Below are 22,407 nucleotides of genomic sequence, written 5' to 3'. Positions count from 1 at the left end.
AAAAATGCTCACGGACAGATCTAAACGCGCCAACAGGATGTAACATGCAGGGAGAAGACTTAAGATTCCCTTTCTATTCCAAATAAAGAGATGGTGCCTGAAAAATAAGTAACACTTTAAAAATCTGAGCAGTAACATTCACAGCTTTCGCACGAGTCTCAGAACGTGCCGTTCTGAAATTTTTAGGTCTTAGGGTTGATTCCAGGGTTTTCAGGGCTCTTCAAACTTTCCCTGAAAAAGCAAAGAGCAGAACCACAAGGATGACTGACTAATCTCATCAGAGGAGATCTGAATTCCAAAGTGTCAGATACATAGATACTGCAGGGGGAGAAAACACAGAATTAAAAAAAAAAAAAAAAAAAAAGCAGATGGTCATTGAGTCGTAGGGACCAGACATCAAGTTATGTGGGTTTATCCTGTTTGTTTCCTCAGCTTTTGGCAAAAGCGGTCCTCTTACCCTAGCAACAGCTATGTCATATGCTTCTTAGGTTACAACATACCCAGCTTCTAATTTTAAAAACCACTACTTCAAAATCTGCAAGAGGCCGCGTTTTGTGAGTAACGTTAAATATGCTATTCTCTGACACATAGCTTTTGTATTTCTTCCTTATATTTAATTTTTTCAAGTGCACTTGTGGGTTTTTTTTTTTAAGTACATGTGATGTTTATGCATACTCTGGAATCTGACGATTACTCTGCCTTTAAGGTATATGCTTCAGTATAAGCCTAAACTGAAGACATTTCTAGTAAATAAGTCATCTACAGCAAGATCCAAATGGCCCCGCTTGAAGCCTTGCTGTCCTGGTCTAAGTTCTAGTTTACCCATGTGATAGGGTTTTCATACTTCAGCCCTTCGTACTACATCATCCTATTCAGATACGAGGTACAAATTTTCATCCTCACGAAATAACTTGGATACGTAAGATCCACTATCTTTCTGTTATAAACTCCTATCCCCGTAGTGAATTATAGCTGCGCTTTTTTCCTTTTTTCTTTTCTTGTATTGAATGTTTCATAAGAAGAGCTCACGGTCTGTCAGAGAAATTTTCCAAACGATACCTTATTACATAAGGAATTCATTTTTTTCCTCTGAAAAGAACTGGGCCTGAGGTGGTAGTTACAAGGCAGAATAATCACAAGCAGATGTAAAAATACTTACACAAAGTAAAAAAATAATAATAATCAAATAAACTTCATATGTTTCGCTCCTTTAAAAAAACGCCAGCTATGGCAGGCAGTAAGTTGGCCCCTGATTGTCATTAATTGCCACCATTATGTGCTGCTGATGTCTCCTAACGGCACTATTTTTCCGAGCGAGGGTTTTCGATGATTTTTCTGGCACAAAAGCCTGTTCACACATACCACGATGTTCTCACACCGAAACCGAAGTGACTGGGAGATTAAAAGTAATTAGCGTAATTTTACTCCCTGGCATGGGTCCTGAAAGTAGATCAGGATACACATGTTTCAAGGTTCAAAAACTTTTTCCAGTTTAGCTATTTGAAAAAAAGAGCAGGAAACGCCTATCAGAGGCATTAAAAAAAGACATGCCCTCTGAAGGGCAGCCTGGAAGAGGGCAAAGAATTCTTATGCCCTGAAGGGATTTCACAGTTCTTAAAGGGAGAAAGACAGTTGACAAAGAAAATAAAAACAGAAACCAAAAAATCATGGGCGCACCTGGAGCAGCAGATCTGACCCCGAGGACTAGAGGCCGTAGTTCCTGTGTAATGGTGGCATCTCCCCCTAAACCCAGGTAGGAATGGTACCCACTCGCCAGAACGATAATCACTGGGGCCTCATCTTAGATAAAACAGGTAAGGAATCAAAGAAATACAAAGGTCATAAATAACTTCAGGCAAGCATTAAACATGCCACATAAAACCAGTATCTGCATGATTTCTAGGTCTGAAGTTTAACTTTCAGGATAGAATCAGGTGAGCTTTCAAGCAAGAGCATTTTTACGTTCGGTAAATATCATGGATGTGGGCTTTCCAGGGGAAGAATAGCTGGAATAAATAAAAATTGTGAAATAAAGGATCCTCTCATATAATACTGTAAATCAACTATACCTCAGTAAAAAAAAGAAAGAAAAAGAAAGAAAGGAAGGAAGGAAGGAAGGAAGGAAGGAAGAAAAAGAAAGAAAAGAAGTAAGGTGATGTTAAAAATGTTTTAGAAAAGAATCCTCTTAGAAAGTACACGTCTATATTTTTAAGAATAAACTTCTATCAACAACCAAGGTCCTATTACCCAGCAATTCCACTCTTAATGTTGTAATAACTGAAACCTTCCCTGCTCAATATAACAACAGAAATTCATAATTTCGATGTTGAAAGGCTTAGCACGATGGAAATGCCATGAGGATCGTAATCGTGCGATACGTGACTATTCAAAGGAAGAGTCTTACATCTCTAAAGATTCTTGTTATTAAACAGTTTATTCTCATTCTTATAAATCAAATATGTACACAGGCGTTCTCTGACTTAAAATTTATAAACCACAACCCGCTGCAGAATGCATCGTCCCAAGAAACAATGTTGTAAATGGTAATGAACGCCACAGTCCAGAGCACAAAAAGCCAACATTATCCCTCATGTGGGTGAAATTACTAGTAGTATGAGAGTATTAACATACTTTGGTATTGTAACCATACTATGGCTCTAGCACTTGAGTTCTAGTAAGTTATATAATAGCATATGGTTCAGAGATACTAGCACTATAATATCACAGCTGCATGAAGAATCAAATAGGTGTGGGTAGTTTCATCTAAAAATGTATTCACTATTTTAAATGATTTTTTCCTTTGGAAATATGAGTGCTGAGTTGCTCCAAATCAACGCATAAACAAATGTTGGTAGAGATTCCCGTGTCACATAATGGATTGTCCGTTTAAAGCTGTCCTCTGTGAATCAGAAGCCCATTCCTTGGTCCTGCTATAATAACGCCTGGAATTAATACATCACAAAAAAAGAAGCAAGGAAAAGCAAACCGTCTCCAGGATTCCTTTAGATGGAGAGGAATGATTTTTAAATAGCTTACCAATGTTTTTCAAGTATAGGAAAACTTCCAAAGAATGGTCTCTTAAGTAGCTTTAAATAGTCACTGATTGTTTCTATTTATACAATTAAATAATCTAATAAAAGCCTGTTCACAAATTCTGAAAAGATAACCCTAGTCCAATGTTTATCCAATTAATCACAAATTTAAATTAGTGAAGACAAAATTAATAAAGATTGATTTTGAGTTAGCAAATTAACAGCATGATAAATGACTATTCTAAGTATTCTGACAGTTATGCCGAATTTCACCTCTACTGATTTAATCTAAGGAATGAAAACATCTTCTATTTTCAAACTATGGTTTGTGGTATATAAATACAGTAATACAAATTACCTCCAGTGATGAAAGTAAAACTTAGCAAGTTGAAAAGTGGCACATTATAGTTTTTCATCTTTCATGGGATCCCTATGGCTACTGTAAAAAAGAACTTAGAAATACCTTAGGAACATCTGTTTCTAGCCATCAATCTATATGAACCATGGACAACAAACGTGGTTTCAGAATAGCTTTCAATAATAGTCAGTTTCTAGCCACCTTTAATTACTTTGACAATATTTTTAAGTAATGTATTGTATTTTCTTTACTGTCTACTTTCTTTCCTTTTGGTGGCAAAACTGTCGTAAGGCACCAGAAGAGTTTGCTTTCTTGTGTTTGTCATAGATACTAAAAACAGCCTGCATCACACTGTACTGGTAAACTTTAATTTCACTAACCAGAACCTTCACATAGCAAATAAATACGTAATCAGTGTTTATTTAGTTGTTTAAAGTTATAGAAAATCATCTGAATTTCCGAGAGCTACAGTCTCATCTGTTACCATGAGGAATAATATCAAAGTCAAATGAACCTGGAGAAATCCCCAAAACCCCAAATAAACCCCAAAAGATTCAAGGGTATTCACTGTACTGTATTAAAGACATTTTCATGGACAAGAGCAGAGAAGGAAAAAAACGGCTTATTTTTAATAAAAGGGTTTGCTCTTAACAAAAGAGCCTTACTCTTAATAAACCAGAAAATTCAGTTAAGCCAGGCACCTCATTTCCGCTCTTTTGAGGTTTTGCTACATTCCATAAGGTCTTGAATTGGAGGAAAAGACTAGCATTGCTACATCCTGGAGAGAAGCTGAGCATCTGAATCTCTCTCAGCCATCAGGACCACAGTGTTGGTGTGGCATGCCTTCCCCTAGTTTAATTATCAGTGCCTTATTTCCATAAGCTTTTCATGTGCACCTGGGCCACCTGCACCTCAGAGAGGACATTCGTCTTTGGAGAAGGTTCTGCCACCCCACCAGCACACCCGGACGCCCTAAGATGATTCAGATCTGTCTTTCGTTATCCAAGCCGTACGTACAGGAAGGACTTAAAGACGTGATCGTCCACGGCTATCTGGGATTCTCGCGTCTTCTCTAAAAATGTCACTACACTTGACTGGCAAAATAGTTTCTGTGACTTACTGGCCCGATGTCCAAATATTTTCCTAACATTTCACCTCAGATGCCACTGAGAGGCTGCAGTCATGGAAATAATGCTAAAGAGAGGCATTTAGGGTAAATACAGACATGCCGAGCAAGTACCCAAATCCCAGACATCGGATACACTCCAACGTCTGAGAGGCATGTTAATTTCACTCCCCATCCTACACATTTCAAACGACACAAATGAAAAGCTGCAGGAGCTCTGACTCCTGCTTCTGCATCCCTGGCTCTCTGCGGGTGCTCGAGTGACACATGGCGCTTTGTGATAAGTCGTTTCACTGCCTGTTGCCCTCTGTGGGGCTGTGAGGGACCAGGAGGAGAAGCGACTTCCCTCTGTATCTCCTGAGCTCAGCATAGAACCTGGACCAGCAAAGGGGCTCAGTGAACATCAACGGACTAAAACTAATGGCACAGGCCAAGCATTAACTATATGGGACAAGAGCCTGGATGGGAAACATACCCCAAGTTCTTAAAGGGAAATCTGGTCTCGGGATGACAAAGGACAGGTAGTGGCCAGTCCCACTGTAAAGCAGGATCATGGCTGGAAGGGCCACTGTTCTGAGAGACTATGACCTTTTTCTATACGTTCAATGATGATCTGATCAAGAAGGAATTAGACTTATTCTCTGAAAGCTCATTTGGCTCCACTGCCCTAAGTCCTCCTGTCCAGGAAGTGGCATGTCATCTCTTCACCATGCTGGCCTTTGCTCCTTGGGCTCTTGGGCTTAGTAAGTTCTATCTTTCACCCTCTCTTCCTACATCATATTTTTGAAATCGCTTTTTGAAACCCTCAGTAAATGGTCTTGGTAAGTTTTAAAGGCAGCCTGGGAGTTTCAAAATCAATCAGAATTTTGTGGAATTTCCTGACGTGCTATTGGAAAGTGAAAATGGAGGTTTAGAGAAAAACTGTTTTCTAAACACTTGAGGGACCTGTCCATGGAATATGTATGGAGTGAACACATTCCTACCTTGATTTACTCTAAAATCAATAACGTTGTTTATAGGCAGCTGCAGAGCTGAAACACAGTGATAGACAGTTTAGCCACTGATTCCTTGACACATAAAATAGCCTCCACTCATGGAAAAAAAGAACTAGAAGCAAACAATAGCTTTTCTCTATTTCCTCTAATTTGTACCACAGATAGCAAACGTGAGGATGAAACGTTTCAATTCTAGACATCATGATTTACGAAATAAAACACACTGACCATTTCATGTACTTTATGTAGACGTATATCACTTGCCCCTAACTATCCAAGAGCTAATATTTTATACCATTTAAAGTGAGTGCAGAGTCTCAGTCAATCAAGACTGCAATAAAATAAAGTCTAATTTACAACCAAATTGGCGGTCCAAAACTAGTCACAAGAAAACAAATGTCAAAGGTTTCTACTACTGACAACCAGAAGGCTCAGGTGATTAAATGTTTATACATGCCTAAATTTTTCTCTGTTTCTAGATTTCTCAAGTACTATTAAAGTTAAATGTAAAACTTAGAGCAATGAGAAGGGGGTCCCAAAGAAGGTGCAAAAGGCCATACGATGAAACAATGTCTTTCTCGGTGCAAATAACCTGTTAGATTCTCAATTTCCTTTTGGATAGGAAAATGTTTCAATCAACAATACCATGAGAAACCAAAGAAAAATCTTACAGATCAGATATTAAATTCAGAATGAGAATAACAATCTGATTCAAAACTCACAGCTGCTCTAACGTTACCACCATTGAGCACAAAGGCTGATAGTCACTTCTGACGGGTTGTCAAGATGCTGGGCTCAGGTTAAATCTGATTCACACACAAAACTAACAACAGGGAGAAAAAGTGCAAACTAATTTACCCTTTGTTAGCGGTGATTATGTGCGTGCTAACAGGACACAGTGACAAAATTCCAAACGGTAGTCATTTATAATCTGGAAAAAACCCACCATTCTATGAAAATGACAAACAGCACGTCAGAAAAAATAATACAAAGGTGACTCTTACCCAAAGGTGACATTTCTTTGGGAGACCCGCGTGTCCCTGCTCTTTGTGACTCAACAACTTGCAGCAAAGTTCTGTGAGGTCAGGTCATCCGGAAAGGAATCAGCCTGGTCCTGCATCTCTCTCAATGTTTGGGTCCTGCAGCCAAAACCCTTTCTCTTACTGTCCTGTGGGATGGCTTCCTGGAACTGTAAAGCTGAAATACTTGTACTCGTAAGAAACAGGGTCAAAAAAGTCAAGTACATGGTCCCAGAGCCCACCTGAGTCAATGCCAAACTGAAACTCACTTCTCCTGATTTCCAAGTCACTCCACTTACTCTACCACAGCCTGCAAACTGAGTCCACCTGGCCATCTTTTATGTCATTTGTATTTTCCACAAGGATTTTTGGGAAGGAAAGGGATAAGCTTAGTGGTAAATGCATCATTCCTATCTGGAATATATACATATATTTATATATATATTTATATTTATATAAATTAATGCATGTATATAAATATATATATATTTCAGAAAAAAATGGCGCTAGTAGCATCTTTCTACACTGTAGTAATGTGAAAATTATCTAAGGAAAGGTAATATGATGGAGTGTCTATGTGCAGAGACTGCAGATCTTAGGTGCCTGGGTTCAAATCTCAGCTATACCATTCCTATTACCGTGACCTCTGTCTCCTTCGATTTCCTCATCTACACTCTGGTGATCACAACACCAGGATCTACTTCAGGGGGTTACTAGGAGAATTAGATGAGTTTGTATCAATATATGTCTGGCATACAGAACAATTTCTTGAGCATTAGTAAGTGCTATGAAACTGTTAAATAGAGAAGTGGGAGAGGCATAAAGTAAATACTACAAGGAAGACCCAGCAACTTCTGTGTAAAAAAATCAAAAGTCTGAGAGTTCCCAAAATACAAATTGTCGCAGTTTTAGAAACACTAACAAGGGGCTTTGAAACTTTAAGCAAAAGAGCAATTAAAGGAAAAGCAACAATGGCATCAAATAATACAAGCACATCACTGCCTGGGCCTCTGGCACTTAGACGGTAATTCTGATCTAATTAGGAGAATATCGTATATACCAGCCCCCTCTCCTCACATCATCTTTCTCTGCATAAATCATACAACAGATTAAAACAGATGGCTCTTAAACCATGCCCGGAAGTGCTGAAGTCTGAACCATCCCACTCAGAACACCAGGGAGAACAGGATCTTAAGAGTGTTAGAGCAGGTTCGCCATGGAGAACATTCTTATACTATACATTCTCACTCCTTATAATATGATATCTTGGAGGCTGCCACTTAGAGAAACTGGAAAGAGAGACCACGTGGGGAATCAGCAATTGGGTGTTCAAGTTCAGGGCCAGCTCATCCTCTTGAACGGGCAGAGCTCTTGTTGTCAGAGAGTGAGTGGAGGTGCCGCCCCTGGAAGGTGGGAGGGGGAGCTGAAGGCACCTGCACCACCCACTTCCCCACCAGGAGCTGAAATGTTCCCCTGCACTCACATCTTTCTCTCCCCGCAACTAGGCTGCCAATTTTCTTGGCTCCTTCTACTCAGGTCTGCTGAGAATAACCAAGAAAACTAGATCCGTGGCAATCTCATTTTTTCTCATCTGCAGTCAACTTCCACTTCCATTTTTCCTAAAGTGATCACATCACCCCCCAGCTTAAACATCGTTCTAATGCCCTCTTCATGCCCATGTGGTACATAGCCTTCCACAGGAGGACTCTCCCAAACCCTTGGTCTCCACAATGCCTCCCCACGCAGCCTACACTTCAAGGTGTCTTGTTTCTAGACTTCAGTTACGCGATTTTTTTCCTTCTGCTTGGAATTTCCTTTCCCTCCTCTCTCCCTTCCAAATTCCTAATCCCTCTTTATTCTTAGCCTAAATCACTATTTCTTCTTTGGTGACTCTTGTTCTTTGCATCCCTTTCATTCCTTGTATCTGCCTTCCTATAACCCCACCCCCCCTACATTAACCATCCTCAGTTCTATATTCCTATCATGATTTTGGGTACAACTATCATAGCCTTTTTATTAAATTGTGTATATCTTCCCTAAGCTCATTTAGGAAAAATAACAGTGCTTTGGATTCACCAAGCCTGGTACCTTCTATGTGCTTAATATGTTTGCTTGTTGTGATTTCTACAGAAATCGTTCATTGCTTTTCTAAAGCCTCTGCCCTCCTCAGTGACCAAGAGGTAGGTAACCCAAAAATCCTGCCCTATCATACTCCTTGTATCCAGGAAGAGAGATGAAAAACCAGTCTTCCAAACAAAATACAAACTATCCTTTTGGTTTCCACTGTGTACAAAGCTCAACTAGAGATTACACACACACACACACACACACACACACACACACACACACACACACACACACACACATTTTAGCCTCAAGGAGCAGCGAGAGCACATATATGATAAACCACAAATCAGTAAACATTCATAACACAGGCAGGCCTCGTTTTCTTGCCCTTCACAGATATTGCGTGTTTCACAAACTGAAGGTTTGTGGCAACCCTGTGCCAAGCAAGTCTATCGGTGCCATTTTTCCAACAGTATTTGCTCACCTCGTGTCTCTGTGTCACATTTGGGTAATGCTCGCAATATTTCAAACTCTTTCATTATTAACATTTGTGATGGTGATCTCCGATGTTGCTACTGCAAAATGATTACAACTCGCTGAAGGCTCAGCTGCTGGTTAGCATTTTTTAACAATGAAGTCTTTTTCAATGAAGATATGGACATTGTTTTTTAGATGCAATACTATTGCACACTTAACAGAATACAGTATAGTGTAAACATTACTTTTACATGCACTGGGAAACCAAAAAGTTCCTAAAGGTGTGGTACAGATCACGACAGCTCCAAGAGAGATTCTTAGTGGATTGTTCAGTCAGTGAAGTCTTCCCAGAGGAGCTGGGATTTGAAGAACTGTAATCTTTGATATAGGTGCAGAAGAAAGAAAATACAGCATTCCAGATTTGCTGGAAAAGATTATTGGCTCCACGGGGAAGAGAGAGGGAATATCATGAGAAGAGACTAAGCCCAGGGAAAGGCAATGTTTTTCAGGAGGATTACAAAACAATTAGTTTTACCTGGACAGATGTAATGGGACATAATGCTAGAAAAAAGGTTAAGGAAAAATAGGCTGAGAGGTTTGGGTTTGATGCAAAAAGGAATTTGAAGAATAACAATCCTACAAGATGCCATTAAAGGGGTTGAGGTACAGGTTCAGTAGTGAAATAAGTTAGGAAAATACTGTTTGATCTCCCTTCTGGAGATTAACAATGTGTATTAGAATATTAAAGGCACTGAGAAGTCCTGCAGTAGAAAGCCCCATGTTTACCTCCGTGTTTCTTCATATTTCAAAAATTTTTGTTTTGAGAACCTGATTTAAGAAGTGCTGAACTCCAGGCAGAGTATTAAAATAAAATAACATTTTTTAAAAAGTGTAGGCCACAGAGTGAAGAAAATGAAGAAGACGACACAGATGGAGCTGGAGCTAGGAACCAGGGAGAAACACAGTGTTAGGAGACGTGGAAATCTGTGAGGAATTATAAAGTTGAAGTCAGAAGTGAAGCAGGCACTTTCCCACAAATTCTGCCAGAATTCAGCAGGGTTTCTGTGAACATCTATCAAAAACATTTCCTGCAACTTCACATCTAGTGTGTAAATCCCTAGGTAAGAGCAGGAAAAAAGTTAAAAGAAGAGGAATCCGTACAGAAACGGGTACACAGGATTGCAGGCAATCTATAAATGGACTCTTTTCCACGTACACATACCTCCTTGTACATAATAATCCAAAATCAAAGCCATGCATGGCTTAGAACATTTATCTCTTAAACCAGATAAGACTGGTTCCGGCTTTGGCATCCTAGAATCCAGAAGTACAAGCCCATCACAGCGCCACAGTAATGGAAATGCTGTGAGTTCAAAGGGCAAAGTAATTAACATGAGTGTTCAAAACAGGAGTGGATTTATGATTTTCAACACTTCGAATCTCCGTTTATCCAGGTTCTTCATGCTAAGCATATGGAAGTGCTTTACGAGTGTGGTTTCTGATCCTTTCACAGAGGAGTTTCAGGCTCAGAAAATAATTGAACTCTTTCAAGAGACCATTTAGTAAACACTAAACAGCAACCCTCTGGGATCGTATTTTCTAAACGGCATTCCCAGAACTGACCCAGATGTCAAAGGATGCTGCATATAAAAAGGGGTGGGAAATGGCTGGGTCCATGTATTTCGTTACTGCAGAACTTCTCAGAGCCTTTACAGCATTTTACATTGGGCCTCTCCAGAGGGAGGCGACCCTTTCCTTCATGAGCACTGTCTGTGACTGATGCTCCACAGATAACCTTTTGGGAGACACTAGGGTACCCGGCCCTGCAGCAGTTAATTGGTTTCTTAGGCAGGAAGATTCTGAGCCCTTACGCATAAAGAATGCAAATAGGAGAATAGGTGAGCTCCTTGTGTGGTAAAGAGCTCTGCCAACAAGGTTTAAGGCTCACAGCTTCGATCACAGGAAATGATCAGACCTTTTTGTGGCCCTTACATGGTGGTCACGAGGACCAAGGCAGACCCTACACGTGAAGGTGCTTCATAAAAGGAAAACGTGCGATCCAACCTTCAGCAAGACCCATTAGAAGGGACAGCGTGGAAGCAATCTTTGCCTGCTCTGAATTTCCTCAGTGCCTCACTTCACGGCACAGACAACTGTTGACCTTAAAGCCCATTTCAACTCGAACAAAATCCAATTTCCTCCTATCATCTATCAGGCCCTCACGATGGGGACTCTGCCTCCTCAAGGAGCGCTTTTTCATGCCATGCTGGCCCTTTTCCTGTTCTTCAAACATCCTCAAGACCCCAGGCTCTCCCTCTGCCTGGACTGCTCCTCTCCAGGTCTTCCCAAATGTCACTTTTTAGGAAGGGCCATCCCTGACCACCTTTGCAGAAGGACCCTCAGGTGGCCATTCCCCAGCCCCTTAACCTGTCTTATTTTCTTCGTAATACTTTGCAGTATCTGAAATCATGGGATTAACTTATTCATGTATCCTTTTGCTGTCTGGCTCCTGTCTCTAGAATGTAAGCTCTCTGAGGACGAGAACCCTGGCTGCCTTTTCCTCTGTAGTCTAGTGCCCAGAAACTAGAAGACTCTAAGTAACTGCTGAGTGTTAGAAGCTTAGGGAAGTGGCTTCTCGGGGAGAAGGCAAAGGGGAGGCAGGTGAATGGGGAGGGATGAGGAGGCTTCTGGGATACTGCCAATGTTCTCGTTTTCACCCGGAGGCTCGTTCCCTGGGTGTATCCACCTTGTGATAATTCTTCGAGCTGCCAATTCATATTTCGGCCCTCTTTGGGTTCTTGATTTAACTGGTTTTTGACATATTGGTGTTTATATCATGAATGCAGAAATAAAGATAATTGTCGCTATTTTTGAGGACCCACAAGGAGCCCTACAATCTGCTAGGCACTTCATCTATGTCATCGCATCAAAGCCTCTAAAAACCCCATGAGAAATCACCACCACCCATTTTACAGACAAAGAGACTGAGGTACAGAGAGAGAACAAGTAACTCACTCGTGGTCACACAGGTAGTGAGCAAAACTGGGATCCCAGACAAGTCTGTTCTAATTGTAAAATTCACACGTGTTCCACTACACCCTGCTTGAAAGACACTTATAAAATCAGGACTGGTATCCCAAGGTGTCCTTACCTTTCCCCAGGACCTTTTCTACCTAGTGACTGTCACAGGCCAAGAGTGACTGAATACTCCCCTCCTCCCCTCACTCTCTTGGGTACCTATGAACTTCACAGCCAGGCAAACTTCACCTTTGCATCAAACACACAAGAAATGGTCTAGTTGGGTGCAAAGGGAAACACAGGAAGAGAAAGGAAGGGCACTGTTCATCCCAGAGCAGGAGGTGATGGGACAGCCCACCCTCATCTGAGGGTTCTCTGGACTCCCCAGGGGTGGGGGCAGCTTCTTCTCTCACCTGGGCGCTCATGTCTACTCCTGAACTTGAAATCTACCAAGTTCTGGTGTTTCTCCCCATGGCACTTATACCTTCTTTGGAAGAAACAGTGCTTCTAGTTAGCAGAGATCTGGGGGAGATAACCAGCCGTGGGGAGAAAATAACACTTCGATCGTTTTTTCCCCCAAATAACGACTCACATCACTGGATTTGTGGTCCATAACAACAGCTGAAAAGGATCTATTTCCCCAAATAGTGGGTCACCTTGGAGTGATTAGCATGGCTGCCAAAATATAATCCCTCTGCAAAGGACTAAGGGTAGCACAGACAAGTTTCTACAGGAAGAAGCTTGGCAGGCGAGCACTGCGGCAAAGGCCCTCGCTCACACGCGAGGAAACTCAGATGGAAATGAAATTGTTTGCTTTTCCTTCCATGTGTCTGACAGACCCCCCCCCTCCCAGTTTCTATGGGGCTTATTATAAAGGTGTCAGACCCTATCAGAAATGTGATGGCAGCCACACATTATCAAATAAATAAAAAGAGCACTCTTTTGTCCTACCTTTGAAGTTTCCTTAAGTTACCCTGAATAGCAGCCCCCCTCTGCCAAGTTTCCTGTTTCTTGCATAATGAGATATGTCCTAATTAGCATATCACAAATATTCCTGATCTTCTTTACAAGTCTGGATACATTTTTAAATGTTTCTTTTAAAGTACATCAGGATTTTTCACACTCTGTAAAGAGGCAGGAGAATTAAAGCACTGTGTCAGCTCATTTCTCCAATTTTTTTCTTTTCCTTTCCTTTTTTTTTTAAAACTAGGATGGAGGCAGGGGCAGTGGAACGGTCACAGGACTTGGAAGCCGGAAATCCTGGATTCAGGTTTTGGCTGAGCTGCTGGTTAGCTCCGTCACTTTGGGCAAACTGCTTCACCTGTGAAGGCCTCCGTTCCCTTTTCTGCAGAACGAAGACGCTGGACCAAACGGAAAGTCCCTTAGGATTTAAAACACTGTGATTCTATCTGCGAAGCTTAAATAATTCCTTGTCTCCTTATTCAAAAACTGGAGCAAGTCATTTTCTTTGAGTTAAAAATTCACAGTGAGCTAAATACAAAATGGGTATACACATCAGCAAGAAGGAATGTGATTTTTAAAACACAGATATTTAATTGTAGAATTATGTTACCTGTGAACAGCAAAAAGGGTTTCCGCGTCTTTCCCAGAGACGTAGAGTCACAGTTTTGCCTAGCTTTAATGTGTTGACAAATATGTAAACAGACATACACACATTCGTCTGCCTTTATATCAGTGAATAAAACTGACACGAACAAATCCTAATCAAAGAAATATTGAGACGATGAAAATAAAGTCTTAGATCTCATAAAGGCTTTCTAGTCTCTTGCTAGACTAGAAAAAAACAAATCCAGTCAGCTCAATAAAATAATCTGATTGCCCGGTAACATCTGGGTTTCCGGATTTGACTTCTAATATCAAAATCATAAAAACACAGAACTTGATCTTGGTTTCGATCATGCTTCCTGGGGAGTGAGGGCCATGCTGCTTCTTCGTGCTTCGCCATTGAATTGGCCCGATCAAAACCATCTGCTGGGTGGATTGAGACTTCCCTGAAGAGGCCCTCCCCCGCCTGGACCTGCCATTTCTTTTTTGCCACACCCACACCCACACCCACAGTCCGGCTCCCCGCCTTCCAGTCAAGGACTGCCCTCTTTGCCCCATTTTACAGACTTCCCACACCCATCCTCTTTGATCACCAGCTTAACTTGGTAAGTGCCTGTTGCACTTGAAGACTAGCCTCGAAGTCACCCCATCAGAGCCCTTTGCCCCTGCGGCTCCGTGGTCCTGCCGCATTGTATCTGTGTTGACACAGCTGTCTCTGCTCTCACTGTGCAGGAGCTGGGGCTCAGAGGGGCCTTGGTCACATCAGTAGCCCCAGGACATGGAAAGAGTGGAGGGAAAGAGAGAATGGACAGAAGGAGAAGCACAGTCTGAGCCAGGTGCTGGGGACAGGCCGGCCAATAACTGTCCCTCCATCATCCCCGAGGCCCCACCATCCTGCAAGATGTACCATATAAAGTGTTCTTGTATGATAACCACCCAAACGTGGTCTAATCTTATTCCAGATGTGGGAAGGAATACTGAACCCTAAGAAAGTCAGAAAAACCTCCCTATATAAAGAGGAGTGTGTGTGTGTGTGTGTGTGTGCGTGTGTGTGCAGGCAATAGGAAGCCACTGATTTTTTTCTGCATGAAAGAGTAGCAAGAAAGAAAAAGTTTTTTTAAAAAAAATTACCTAGCAGTGGTGCACAAGTGCATTGAAATGGTATAAAGATTAAAGTACAAATTATTTCAAAGCATTATGCTGCCATGAAAAATCATTACAAATAATCATATTTACAGGTGTGAAAAAGCGAACATTAAAAAAAAAGTGAACATTTATAGGCTAAGTACAAAAAAAGTAGGCTCCAAAACAATATAGAGAATTACAGTTTGTAAGATATTTTTCACATTTTTAACATATGAGAATATTTTGATATGTAGATGCCGTAGAGAAAAGTTTAGGAGGTTACATATCAGAGCTTTAACAGGAATGTTATCTGAACGGTGAAACGTGATTTTTCTCTTCCTTCTTCCTTTCTTTCCTTCGTTCTCTCTGTTTATCTGTATTTTCTAAAAATTTTCCCCCGTGAACATGAACCACCTGGGTAATTTCTGTAAATCCCCTCTGCATCAGTAAATAGCCTACTTATAAATATTAAAGAGGGCAGGAGGGCGGTGGTGAGGATTTGGCCGCAGGCAGTGGCAATGGGAATAGAAAGCAGGGAGCCAGTTGAGAGCGATTAGGGAGGAATTGCTGACAGAAGCGGGCGAGTGACTGGGTGGGGAATTGAAGGGAAATCAGAAACGTGTATGACGCCCAGGTTTCCAGCCTCAGCCGGTGGGGGACATGCTGGTTCCGCTGCCAGAAACAGAACAGTATGGGGGGCACTAAGCTTGGAGGAAAAGGCCATTTCCTCTTAGACATGGTGTGTTTGAGGTGGTGACAAGAGACCGCAGTTCAAGAGCGAGGCTGGGGCACCAGGAGGCTGTGGGTCGAGGACCCACCCGCCCAGGTCAGGTCAGGTGCCCACACGCGTCCTCACAGGAGCCGTATCCCTCCCTGTGGGGCGGCTTCCCCACGATGCTGACATGAACTGTGTCCACTCCTCCTCCCCGGACCAGTGGCTCCAGGAGGCAGGCACCCACCTGTCGTGTCAGTGTTCCACCCTCAAGGCCTAGATGGAAGCCGGGGGCACCGCAGGCACTTAATACACGTTGGAGACGGGGATAAGCGAATCCTCTACCGTGACAGCTCAAGAAGGTCAGTGGATAAATCCGAGGGTGAGAATAAGGAGACAGGCGGCCTGAAACTTGGGAAATTCTCACCGAAGCGTGGGCGGGAGCGGTAACTGCCAACAAAACGGATGCAAATTAGATGCCAAACAAGAACCACGCGACTTTCCAGAAACCAGGGACGGGAGCTGCAAAACAGAAAAGGGAACCAACCACGACCACGGTGGTCAAGAGCCAGAGCAAAAAAGTTCACCCATCCCCAGGTTACTGGTGATTCAGGGGAGAATAATTGCAGGAAGACAATAAAACGAACAAAAGCACAACAGTCTTTAAAGCAGTGTGGTGCAGACGTAAAAGAACAGAGCTCGAGGAGCAGCTGAGTCAGGGCAGGACTTCAAAATCAGGGAAGGGGGTGCCTGACTTGTTAGTACGAGGGGGGCAGAGGGTCTAGGCTGCGGCAGCAGGAGTGGGCGGGGCTGAGATAACCTCGCGGGAGGATGACCGCGGAGACGGACGAGGAACGCTGGTTGGATCTCTGTCCTCTGAACCCCTGCAGCACTCAGGCCGGCATCACACAATTTGGCTCTAATTATACACTCATACTATTCGCTGCTGTTCACGTGCCCTCTCTCCTCATTTAGACGGCACGGACCAAACCTTCAGGACTTTCCACAGAGAATTCCCGATGAGAGCTGGTAGTTGACTGCTTAAATCCCATAGGATAAGTGCCAAAGAGAAAAGAGCTCCCAACATGAATACACATGCAACAGCTTTCAACAGACACCACTGCAAAAACAGACTATTTTTAAAGCAGCAACGTGACACCTTCCTTCCCTTTTTCCCTAAGAGCAAAACACCCCATCATCCTTGGGCAAGGGCGTTATCATGCCCCAGAGTCCGTGCCAGCCACTTGCAAGGCGATGTTATTGTGACTCTGGACCACCCTGCCATTCACTGTGAGTCAGCCAGGGGACAGGTGGCCGAGAGCCACAGCGGCTTCCGGGCAGGCAAATCCCTGAGCAGCCCTTTGGTTTGGATGGAGCGGACTCTCCTAGGACTGGCCTGCTTGGCTCCCAGGGTGCACACTTAGGATCCTTCCGAGAGGGGTACGTCCCTGCAGCAAGCCTCCACCCAAACCAACCAGGGAGCCCCCAGCCAGGCCGGGAATGAAACTCTCGACCAGGAAGCTGACTCAGAATAGACCTGCCAGGGCAGCTGCCGGCTTCGTCGAGGCTTGCCCTGCTCCTGACCCAAATCGGAGCAGCTGGGACTCGAGCAGCTCCAGAATTTGTGTGATGAAATCAAGATTCCCATCGAGCTGGCACCACAAAGCAGCTAAAATGCCAAATGTCACTTCCAAAAGAAGGCAGGATGGAAGCGAAGGGCTCGCACATGCGCGCACACCTCCAGACAGATCATTTACATTCCGCGACAGGTCATTCCAGCCATACCTTCTGCTGAATACGACCTTGTTGCTCACAAGGATTTTGCAAGAAGAGAAATCAACTATGCCAGGTTAGCACTTTTTCTCTTAGCTTTAAGATGCTTACACAGACATTTAAAAATATGTTAGAAACATATTCGTAAACTTCACCAAAGATTTCCGCGCACTGAGATATTTTCAAAAAGTTTGCTAAACATGCCCATTCGTTTTTCTTCAAGAATGAACTTGGGTTTCTAAACGACTCTTGCCGTAAGTTACACTTTCCAGCCAGAAAAAAAAGAATATGTGGAAATTATATGAATGTTTTTAGGACACTGGGGTCCATTTAATATATTGAAGCAATAACGTATCAAATAGGACCCAAGAGTCCAGAAAACCTCATGAGCCCTTTCACATATGCTAAATTACTCCCCTGAGACGGGTCTATGAACTCGGACTTTGCATCATTAATTAAAGAAATGGATTGGGCTGTCCTGACACAAAAGCACACCCTGCAGTAGGAGAGACTCGTATACACACTTTAATTGCAAAATGAACACGGGGATGAGTAGTTTTCAGAATTAAGCACAATGAGTGTGATTGAACGTAACTGCTAACCTAGGGTTCAACAGGTGTGGGACCCTTCCCTCATTTCACTTTGGCCAAACATTTCATACAAAATTATTCTGAGAATTAACATGAATGAAGAAAAACATCGCAGGGAAGAATGTCTTGTGAAACATTAAGATTTCCAGGCTTGCAAGGAAAGAACAAATCTATCATGGAACACTTCATATCCAGAAGACTAGTCTAAGAGCTAAGATTTTAATGTTGCCAAACTAGCCAAGAGCTGCCAAGTATTACACGAAATTTGTATGCACATTAAAAAAATACTCCCTGTTTATAAACAATCTTTCATATGTGTTGGATAGAAAAGCACTAAGTGACAATTAATTGGCCGACTTTTGCAATCTGTCATTAATTGCTGTTTTCAAGTTTAAATCATCCCATTAAATTTTATTCTCAGTGCTCTATATCAAACCCATTTATAAGCAAGTTTCTATGTCTCAATGAGATGTCAAATAGTTTACCTAATGGCCCCGTGGCCATAGGATTTAACTCTTTTATGTAAACACTGTAGATAAACAGGCCTCTCTTATTCACTACTTGTTATTTTTAAATATACATTCTCTTTTTATAAAAAAAAGAACAAACTCATCTCCCCTCTTCCCACTCCCATCCCCAAACCCCTCAGTGAATCTAGCTTTTCAAGGGCTAGACTTTACAAGTTGAGGTCTAAGATCTCTGAACAAACATCAACCCTGATTAAAGAATACATGATCTAAAACGTTTGTGTTTTATGTTTAGTCTCTATATAGGCCTCAACCATAGGGAATGTAGCTATGGCTCAAATTATAATGTCAGTCAACGAGGCAGAAAATTAATCTAAAGATATTTAACGCAGGCTCATCCGAAAGCACCTTCTTTTAGAAAATAAACAGAGAAATACTAGCGAAGTGACGTGACGGTGATAAACCAAGCAATTCATTACCCAAACACTGAAATGAATTTCATGATGATCTTTCCACAAGTTTCTGGAAAGAACACGAAAACACACTGTAAAAGGACAATCTGAAATCAGAGAGCAATTTTCAAGTAATGTTACATTTATAGAGAAACCACCAAAGTAAGAAGGCCTGGTATGATACGGGTTTATAACAATGGTAGCTCCCACATGAAACACACAAATAACTCCTCCTGATGTTCCAGATTTTCGACAAATGAACTATTAGGACACGGTCACCAGAAGAAAAAAAAAACTGTCAGGTTTTATGAAGCATTGTATTTAAAAATTCAGATCAATTTCTGAGTTTCTTCTGTGTAACAACATACCCCAGAGTTCAGTATACTTACTCTCCGGTCTGGGTCCTAGCTTTCTGGTTTTGCACAGGGTCTGGAAAATGTACAGATGGTAATAATCTGTGGCTTCACTTCAAATCCTGACGACTGCTGCTTTTATTCTCCTGATTTCCTTTGGTGCCAAAGATGTCGTTCTGGTCCAGAGTTCCCGCATGTTAAGTGAAACTGCTGTCAACATTTTATTACATTCAGCATTTCAGGTTTCCTGAGAGCTAACTCCAGCAGTAAAGATAGCCGTGCTCTGTATATTTTTCAAACCTCTTTTTCTTTTTTTCCCTCCTTGGAAGGGTGCTGGTCTCTCCTTACGCAGCACAGAGACTTCAATCTGTATGTTTCCAGACTGCATTAAAATAAATACTAATGCAATTCATTTCTAGCTGCAGACATGTCATCCCTTCCTGGGTCGCTTCAGCAGTGTTAATTTTCCCACACTCTCCTAGAATGGGGAAGGCTTGTCTGGGCAAGAAAGATAACACTTGGGCAGGAGATTAAAAGCCCACACTGAAGTCATTAAGTACCTACAGGGCTGGGCCCTGAATCTACTCAGCACGGATTCCAAACACCACCACCTTGACTTGAAAAGCAACAGGAAAAGCCTAATGACTAAGACAATCTCATTTTAGCACTTCCAGGCCCTTGAACCACCTGTATTTCATATAACAAAACAGCACTTCAGCTTAGAGGCCAGAACAAGGAGGAAATGCCTGACTTGCATTTCATTTCACCTTGAATTTATGTGACCCATGAACCACTATTGAGGTCTAGAACTCAGGTGACTATAAGTCCTATTGTTTGCCCCGAACAGTTTCAACGTGTAATTATTTCTAACACTGACTTTTGCTCTCACAAGTGTCCTGGTCTCATCAATACTTGGTTACCTTACCTATAGCTTTAACTTCAGTTCTGGAAAGTTCTTTACATTTGCCATGTGTGTTTGAAAAACTAGTGGATCCCTCCACCCCCAAAATCACAGGTTCAAATACGACTTAGCCATTTTGACTGTTGAGAATGTACCCCTTTCTCCTATGTATAACTTCCACTTAGGACTCTTACACCAACTGATGAAGCCATCTATTTTATGATACTGGTTTTAATTACTTTTTTCCTTATTAATATAAATCTTGAAAAACCCACCTCTGACTTAATACAGAAAAAAAAAAATCCTTCATGGCTTAAAGGAAACGCTCCTTCCGAGGTACAGGGTGTGGTCAGAATGCTGAAGCTGGAATAATTTTGATGTGGGTGTGATAAGACTGAATCTTCTTTCCTCCCATTTGCTGCATGATTAAAGAATGAAGCAGAAAGCAGCAACACATTTTTCTCTGGCCATATTTAAAGAACTATCGCTAAAGAATCTTGGGAGTTATCCATAAATAACAATTTCTATTCAGGGAAATCATAGAGAATAAACACAAACCCTTGTCTGGGGGATGGGAAAGATGGTGTCCTCTGATTTTTTTTATTCTTGAAGAATTTAAATAAGCCTTTTAGGCACAAGAAAATGCAGATATTTGGGAAAATTGGGTATAACTGAAAACATTAAGAAAGAAGAATCAGGACTTCCCTGGTGGCGCAGTGGTTAAGAAGCTACCTGCCAATGCAGGGGACACAGGTTCAATCCCTGCTCCAGGAATATCCCACATGCCACAGAGCAACTAAGCCCCTGCACCACAACTACTGAACCTGTGCTCTAAAGCCCGTGAGCCACAACTATTAAGCCCATGTGCCACGACTACTGAAGCCCATGCACCTAGAGCCCGTGCTCTGCAACAAGAGAAGCCACTGCAATGAGGAGCCTGCGCACCACAATGAAAAGTAGCCCCTGCTCGCCACAACTAGAGAAAGCCCATGTGCAGCAATGAAGACCCAATGCAGCCAATAAATAAATACAATCAAATTTTAAAAAAAGAAGAAGAATCAATCAGAATTTGAGGGATCTGGAAAAACTATTCATGGGGAGATCAAATGAAAGGCAACAAAGACAACCATTTGAGGAAATAATTTCTCTTCATGTCATAGAAGCTGAACTCTTTCTCCACACCATCTACCTGTCCTGTCTCAATTCCATCACTATCTTGATGTGGATGACTCCAGCCTTTATTTCAGCTGCACTCTCCCTCCCAAGCCCAGTCTCACGTAATCAATTGCTAACATCCCAACCTCAAGAGGTTTTTAGCATCAAAAAAGACTGCTGCTTTGACATACCATGTTTTTGATAAAGCTAGCCACCAAGGCTCACACGCCAACATGTCTTCCTCTTGCCAAGTCCCATAAATGCTATCTCCAAAATATTTCTTGTATCTATCCTCTAAGTAGCTACATCTTTTCTTCTCCCTCCTCAACCGGGACCACTTGATCCCTGCCTGCGGTAGCCAAATCTTCAATTCCCACCACCAATCCCACCCTGAGATGCGAGACCTTTCATTTAACCCGAGCCAGCTCCACCCTGGGGTCTTACATCAGGTAGCACTGGCTGCCAGTCCCTCCCTAAAGTCCTAATTTTAATCAAAGGGCTCCTAGTTCCCTAATCCCAGCCTGCCTCCAACCCTCAAATAACAGGGCTTCGCCCCTAAGCTCTGTTCCCAAGCTCTTGTTTCGGTAACTGCCCAGGAAATCTGGCTCCTCCTGAATTTGGGACTCTTGCCAGTTTCCCAAGTTGGCCCAGAAAAACTCTTCCCCAATCTCCAGTTCGGTGTTTGGCATCTGCTAGCACCTGCACACGGTGCTTATATCCAGACTTGACGGGTTGTCTAAGGGCCTGGAGATGCCACACCTGCCAGAAACTGCCTGCCAGCTCTACATGTAACGTAAACTCCCACCAGGCAAACACCAGAGCCAGAATCAAGGCACTCAGCAGAGTTCTGTTTGCTCCACACGGGCCCCTGTTCCAGCTTTGGAAATGCCACAGGCGCTGGCTTACTTTGGCTGAGTCGACACGTCTGGATTTACTCCCATTGAATGACGGGACATTTGTGTTTCTGATCCTCATTTCTAAGCCCCTCGCTCCCCCAATGATGAAGACAGCCTCCTCCACCCCGCATCCTTATCTGCCGTCCCTCCTAGTTTCTGCCCATGGCCACCACTGTCAACGGCCTACCTAACAGCTCACCTCCTTCTTTCTTCCTGGCTTACAGAGCCCTGATCCTTTGATCTCTTGAAGGACAGGCCCTTCCTCAGTTCTAAGGAAAGAATCATACCTTCTCACAGTAGTTTGGCCAGTGACTGAAATGAATAT

General features: G+C 42.5%; 1 protein-coding gene across 5 annotated transcripts in view; it reads right to left on the bottom strand.

The window, feature by feature from the left end:
* Window positions 1-22,407, bottom strand: part of STOX2 (storkhead box 2) — a 206,731-nt gene that overhangs the window by 137,156 nt on the left and 47,168 nt on the right. For 2 of the 5 annotated variants that reach the window (XM_057696324.1, XM_057696326.1), the window contains exon 1: window positions 19,167-19,804. The exons of 1 other annotated variant lie outside the window; for it this stretch is intronic. The gene's annotated coding sequence lies outside the window, so the exon portion shown is untranslated. Of the gene's footprint in view, window positions 1-15,742; window positions 15,946-19,166; window positions 19,805-21,377; window positions 21,843-22,407 lie in introns of those variants that run through there. 2 more of the 5 variants (XM_057696327.1, XM_057696329.1) reach the window with 2 other exon arrangements.

The sequence above is a fragment of the Hippopotamus amphibius genome, chromosome 10 (assembly GCF_030028045.1).
Source record: "Hippopotamus amphibius kiboko isolate mHipAmp2 chromosome 10, mHipAmp2.hap2, whole genome shotgun sequence".
In the NCBI taxonomy this organism is placed as follows: Eukaryota; Metazoa; Chordata; class Mammalia; order Artiodactyla; family Hippopotamidae; genus Hippopotamus; species Hippopotamus amphibius.
The sequence above is the reverse complement of the archived record's forward strand: the minus strand, read 5'-3'. Positions and strand labels throughout refer to the sequence as shown.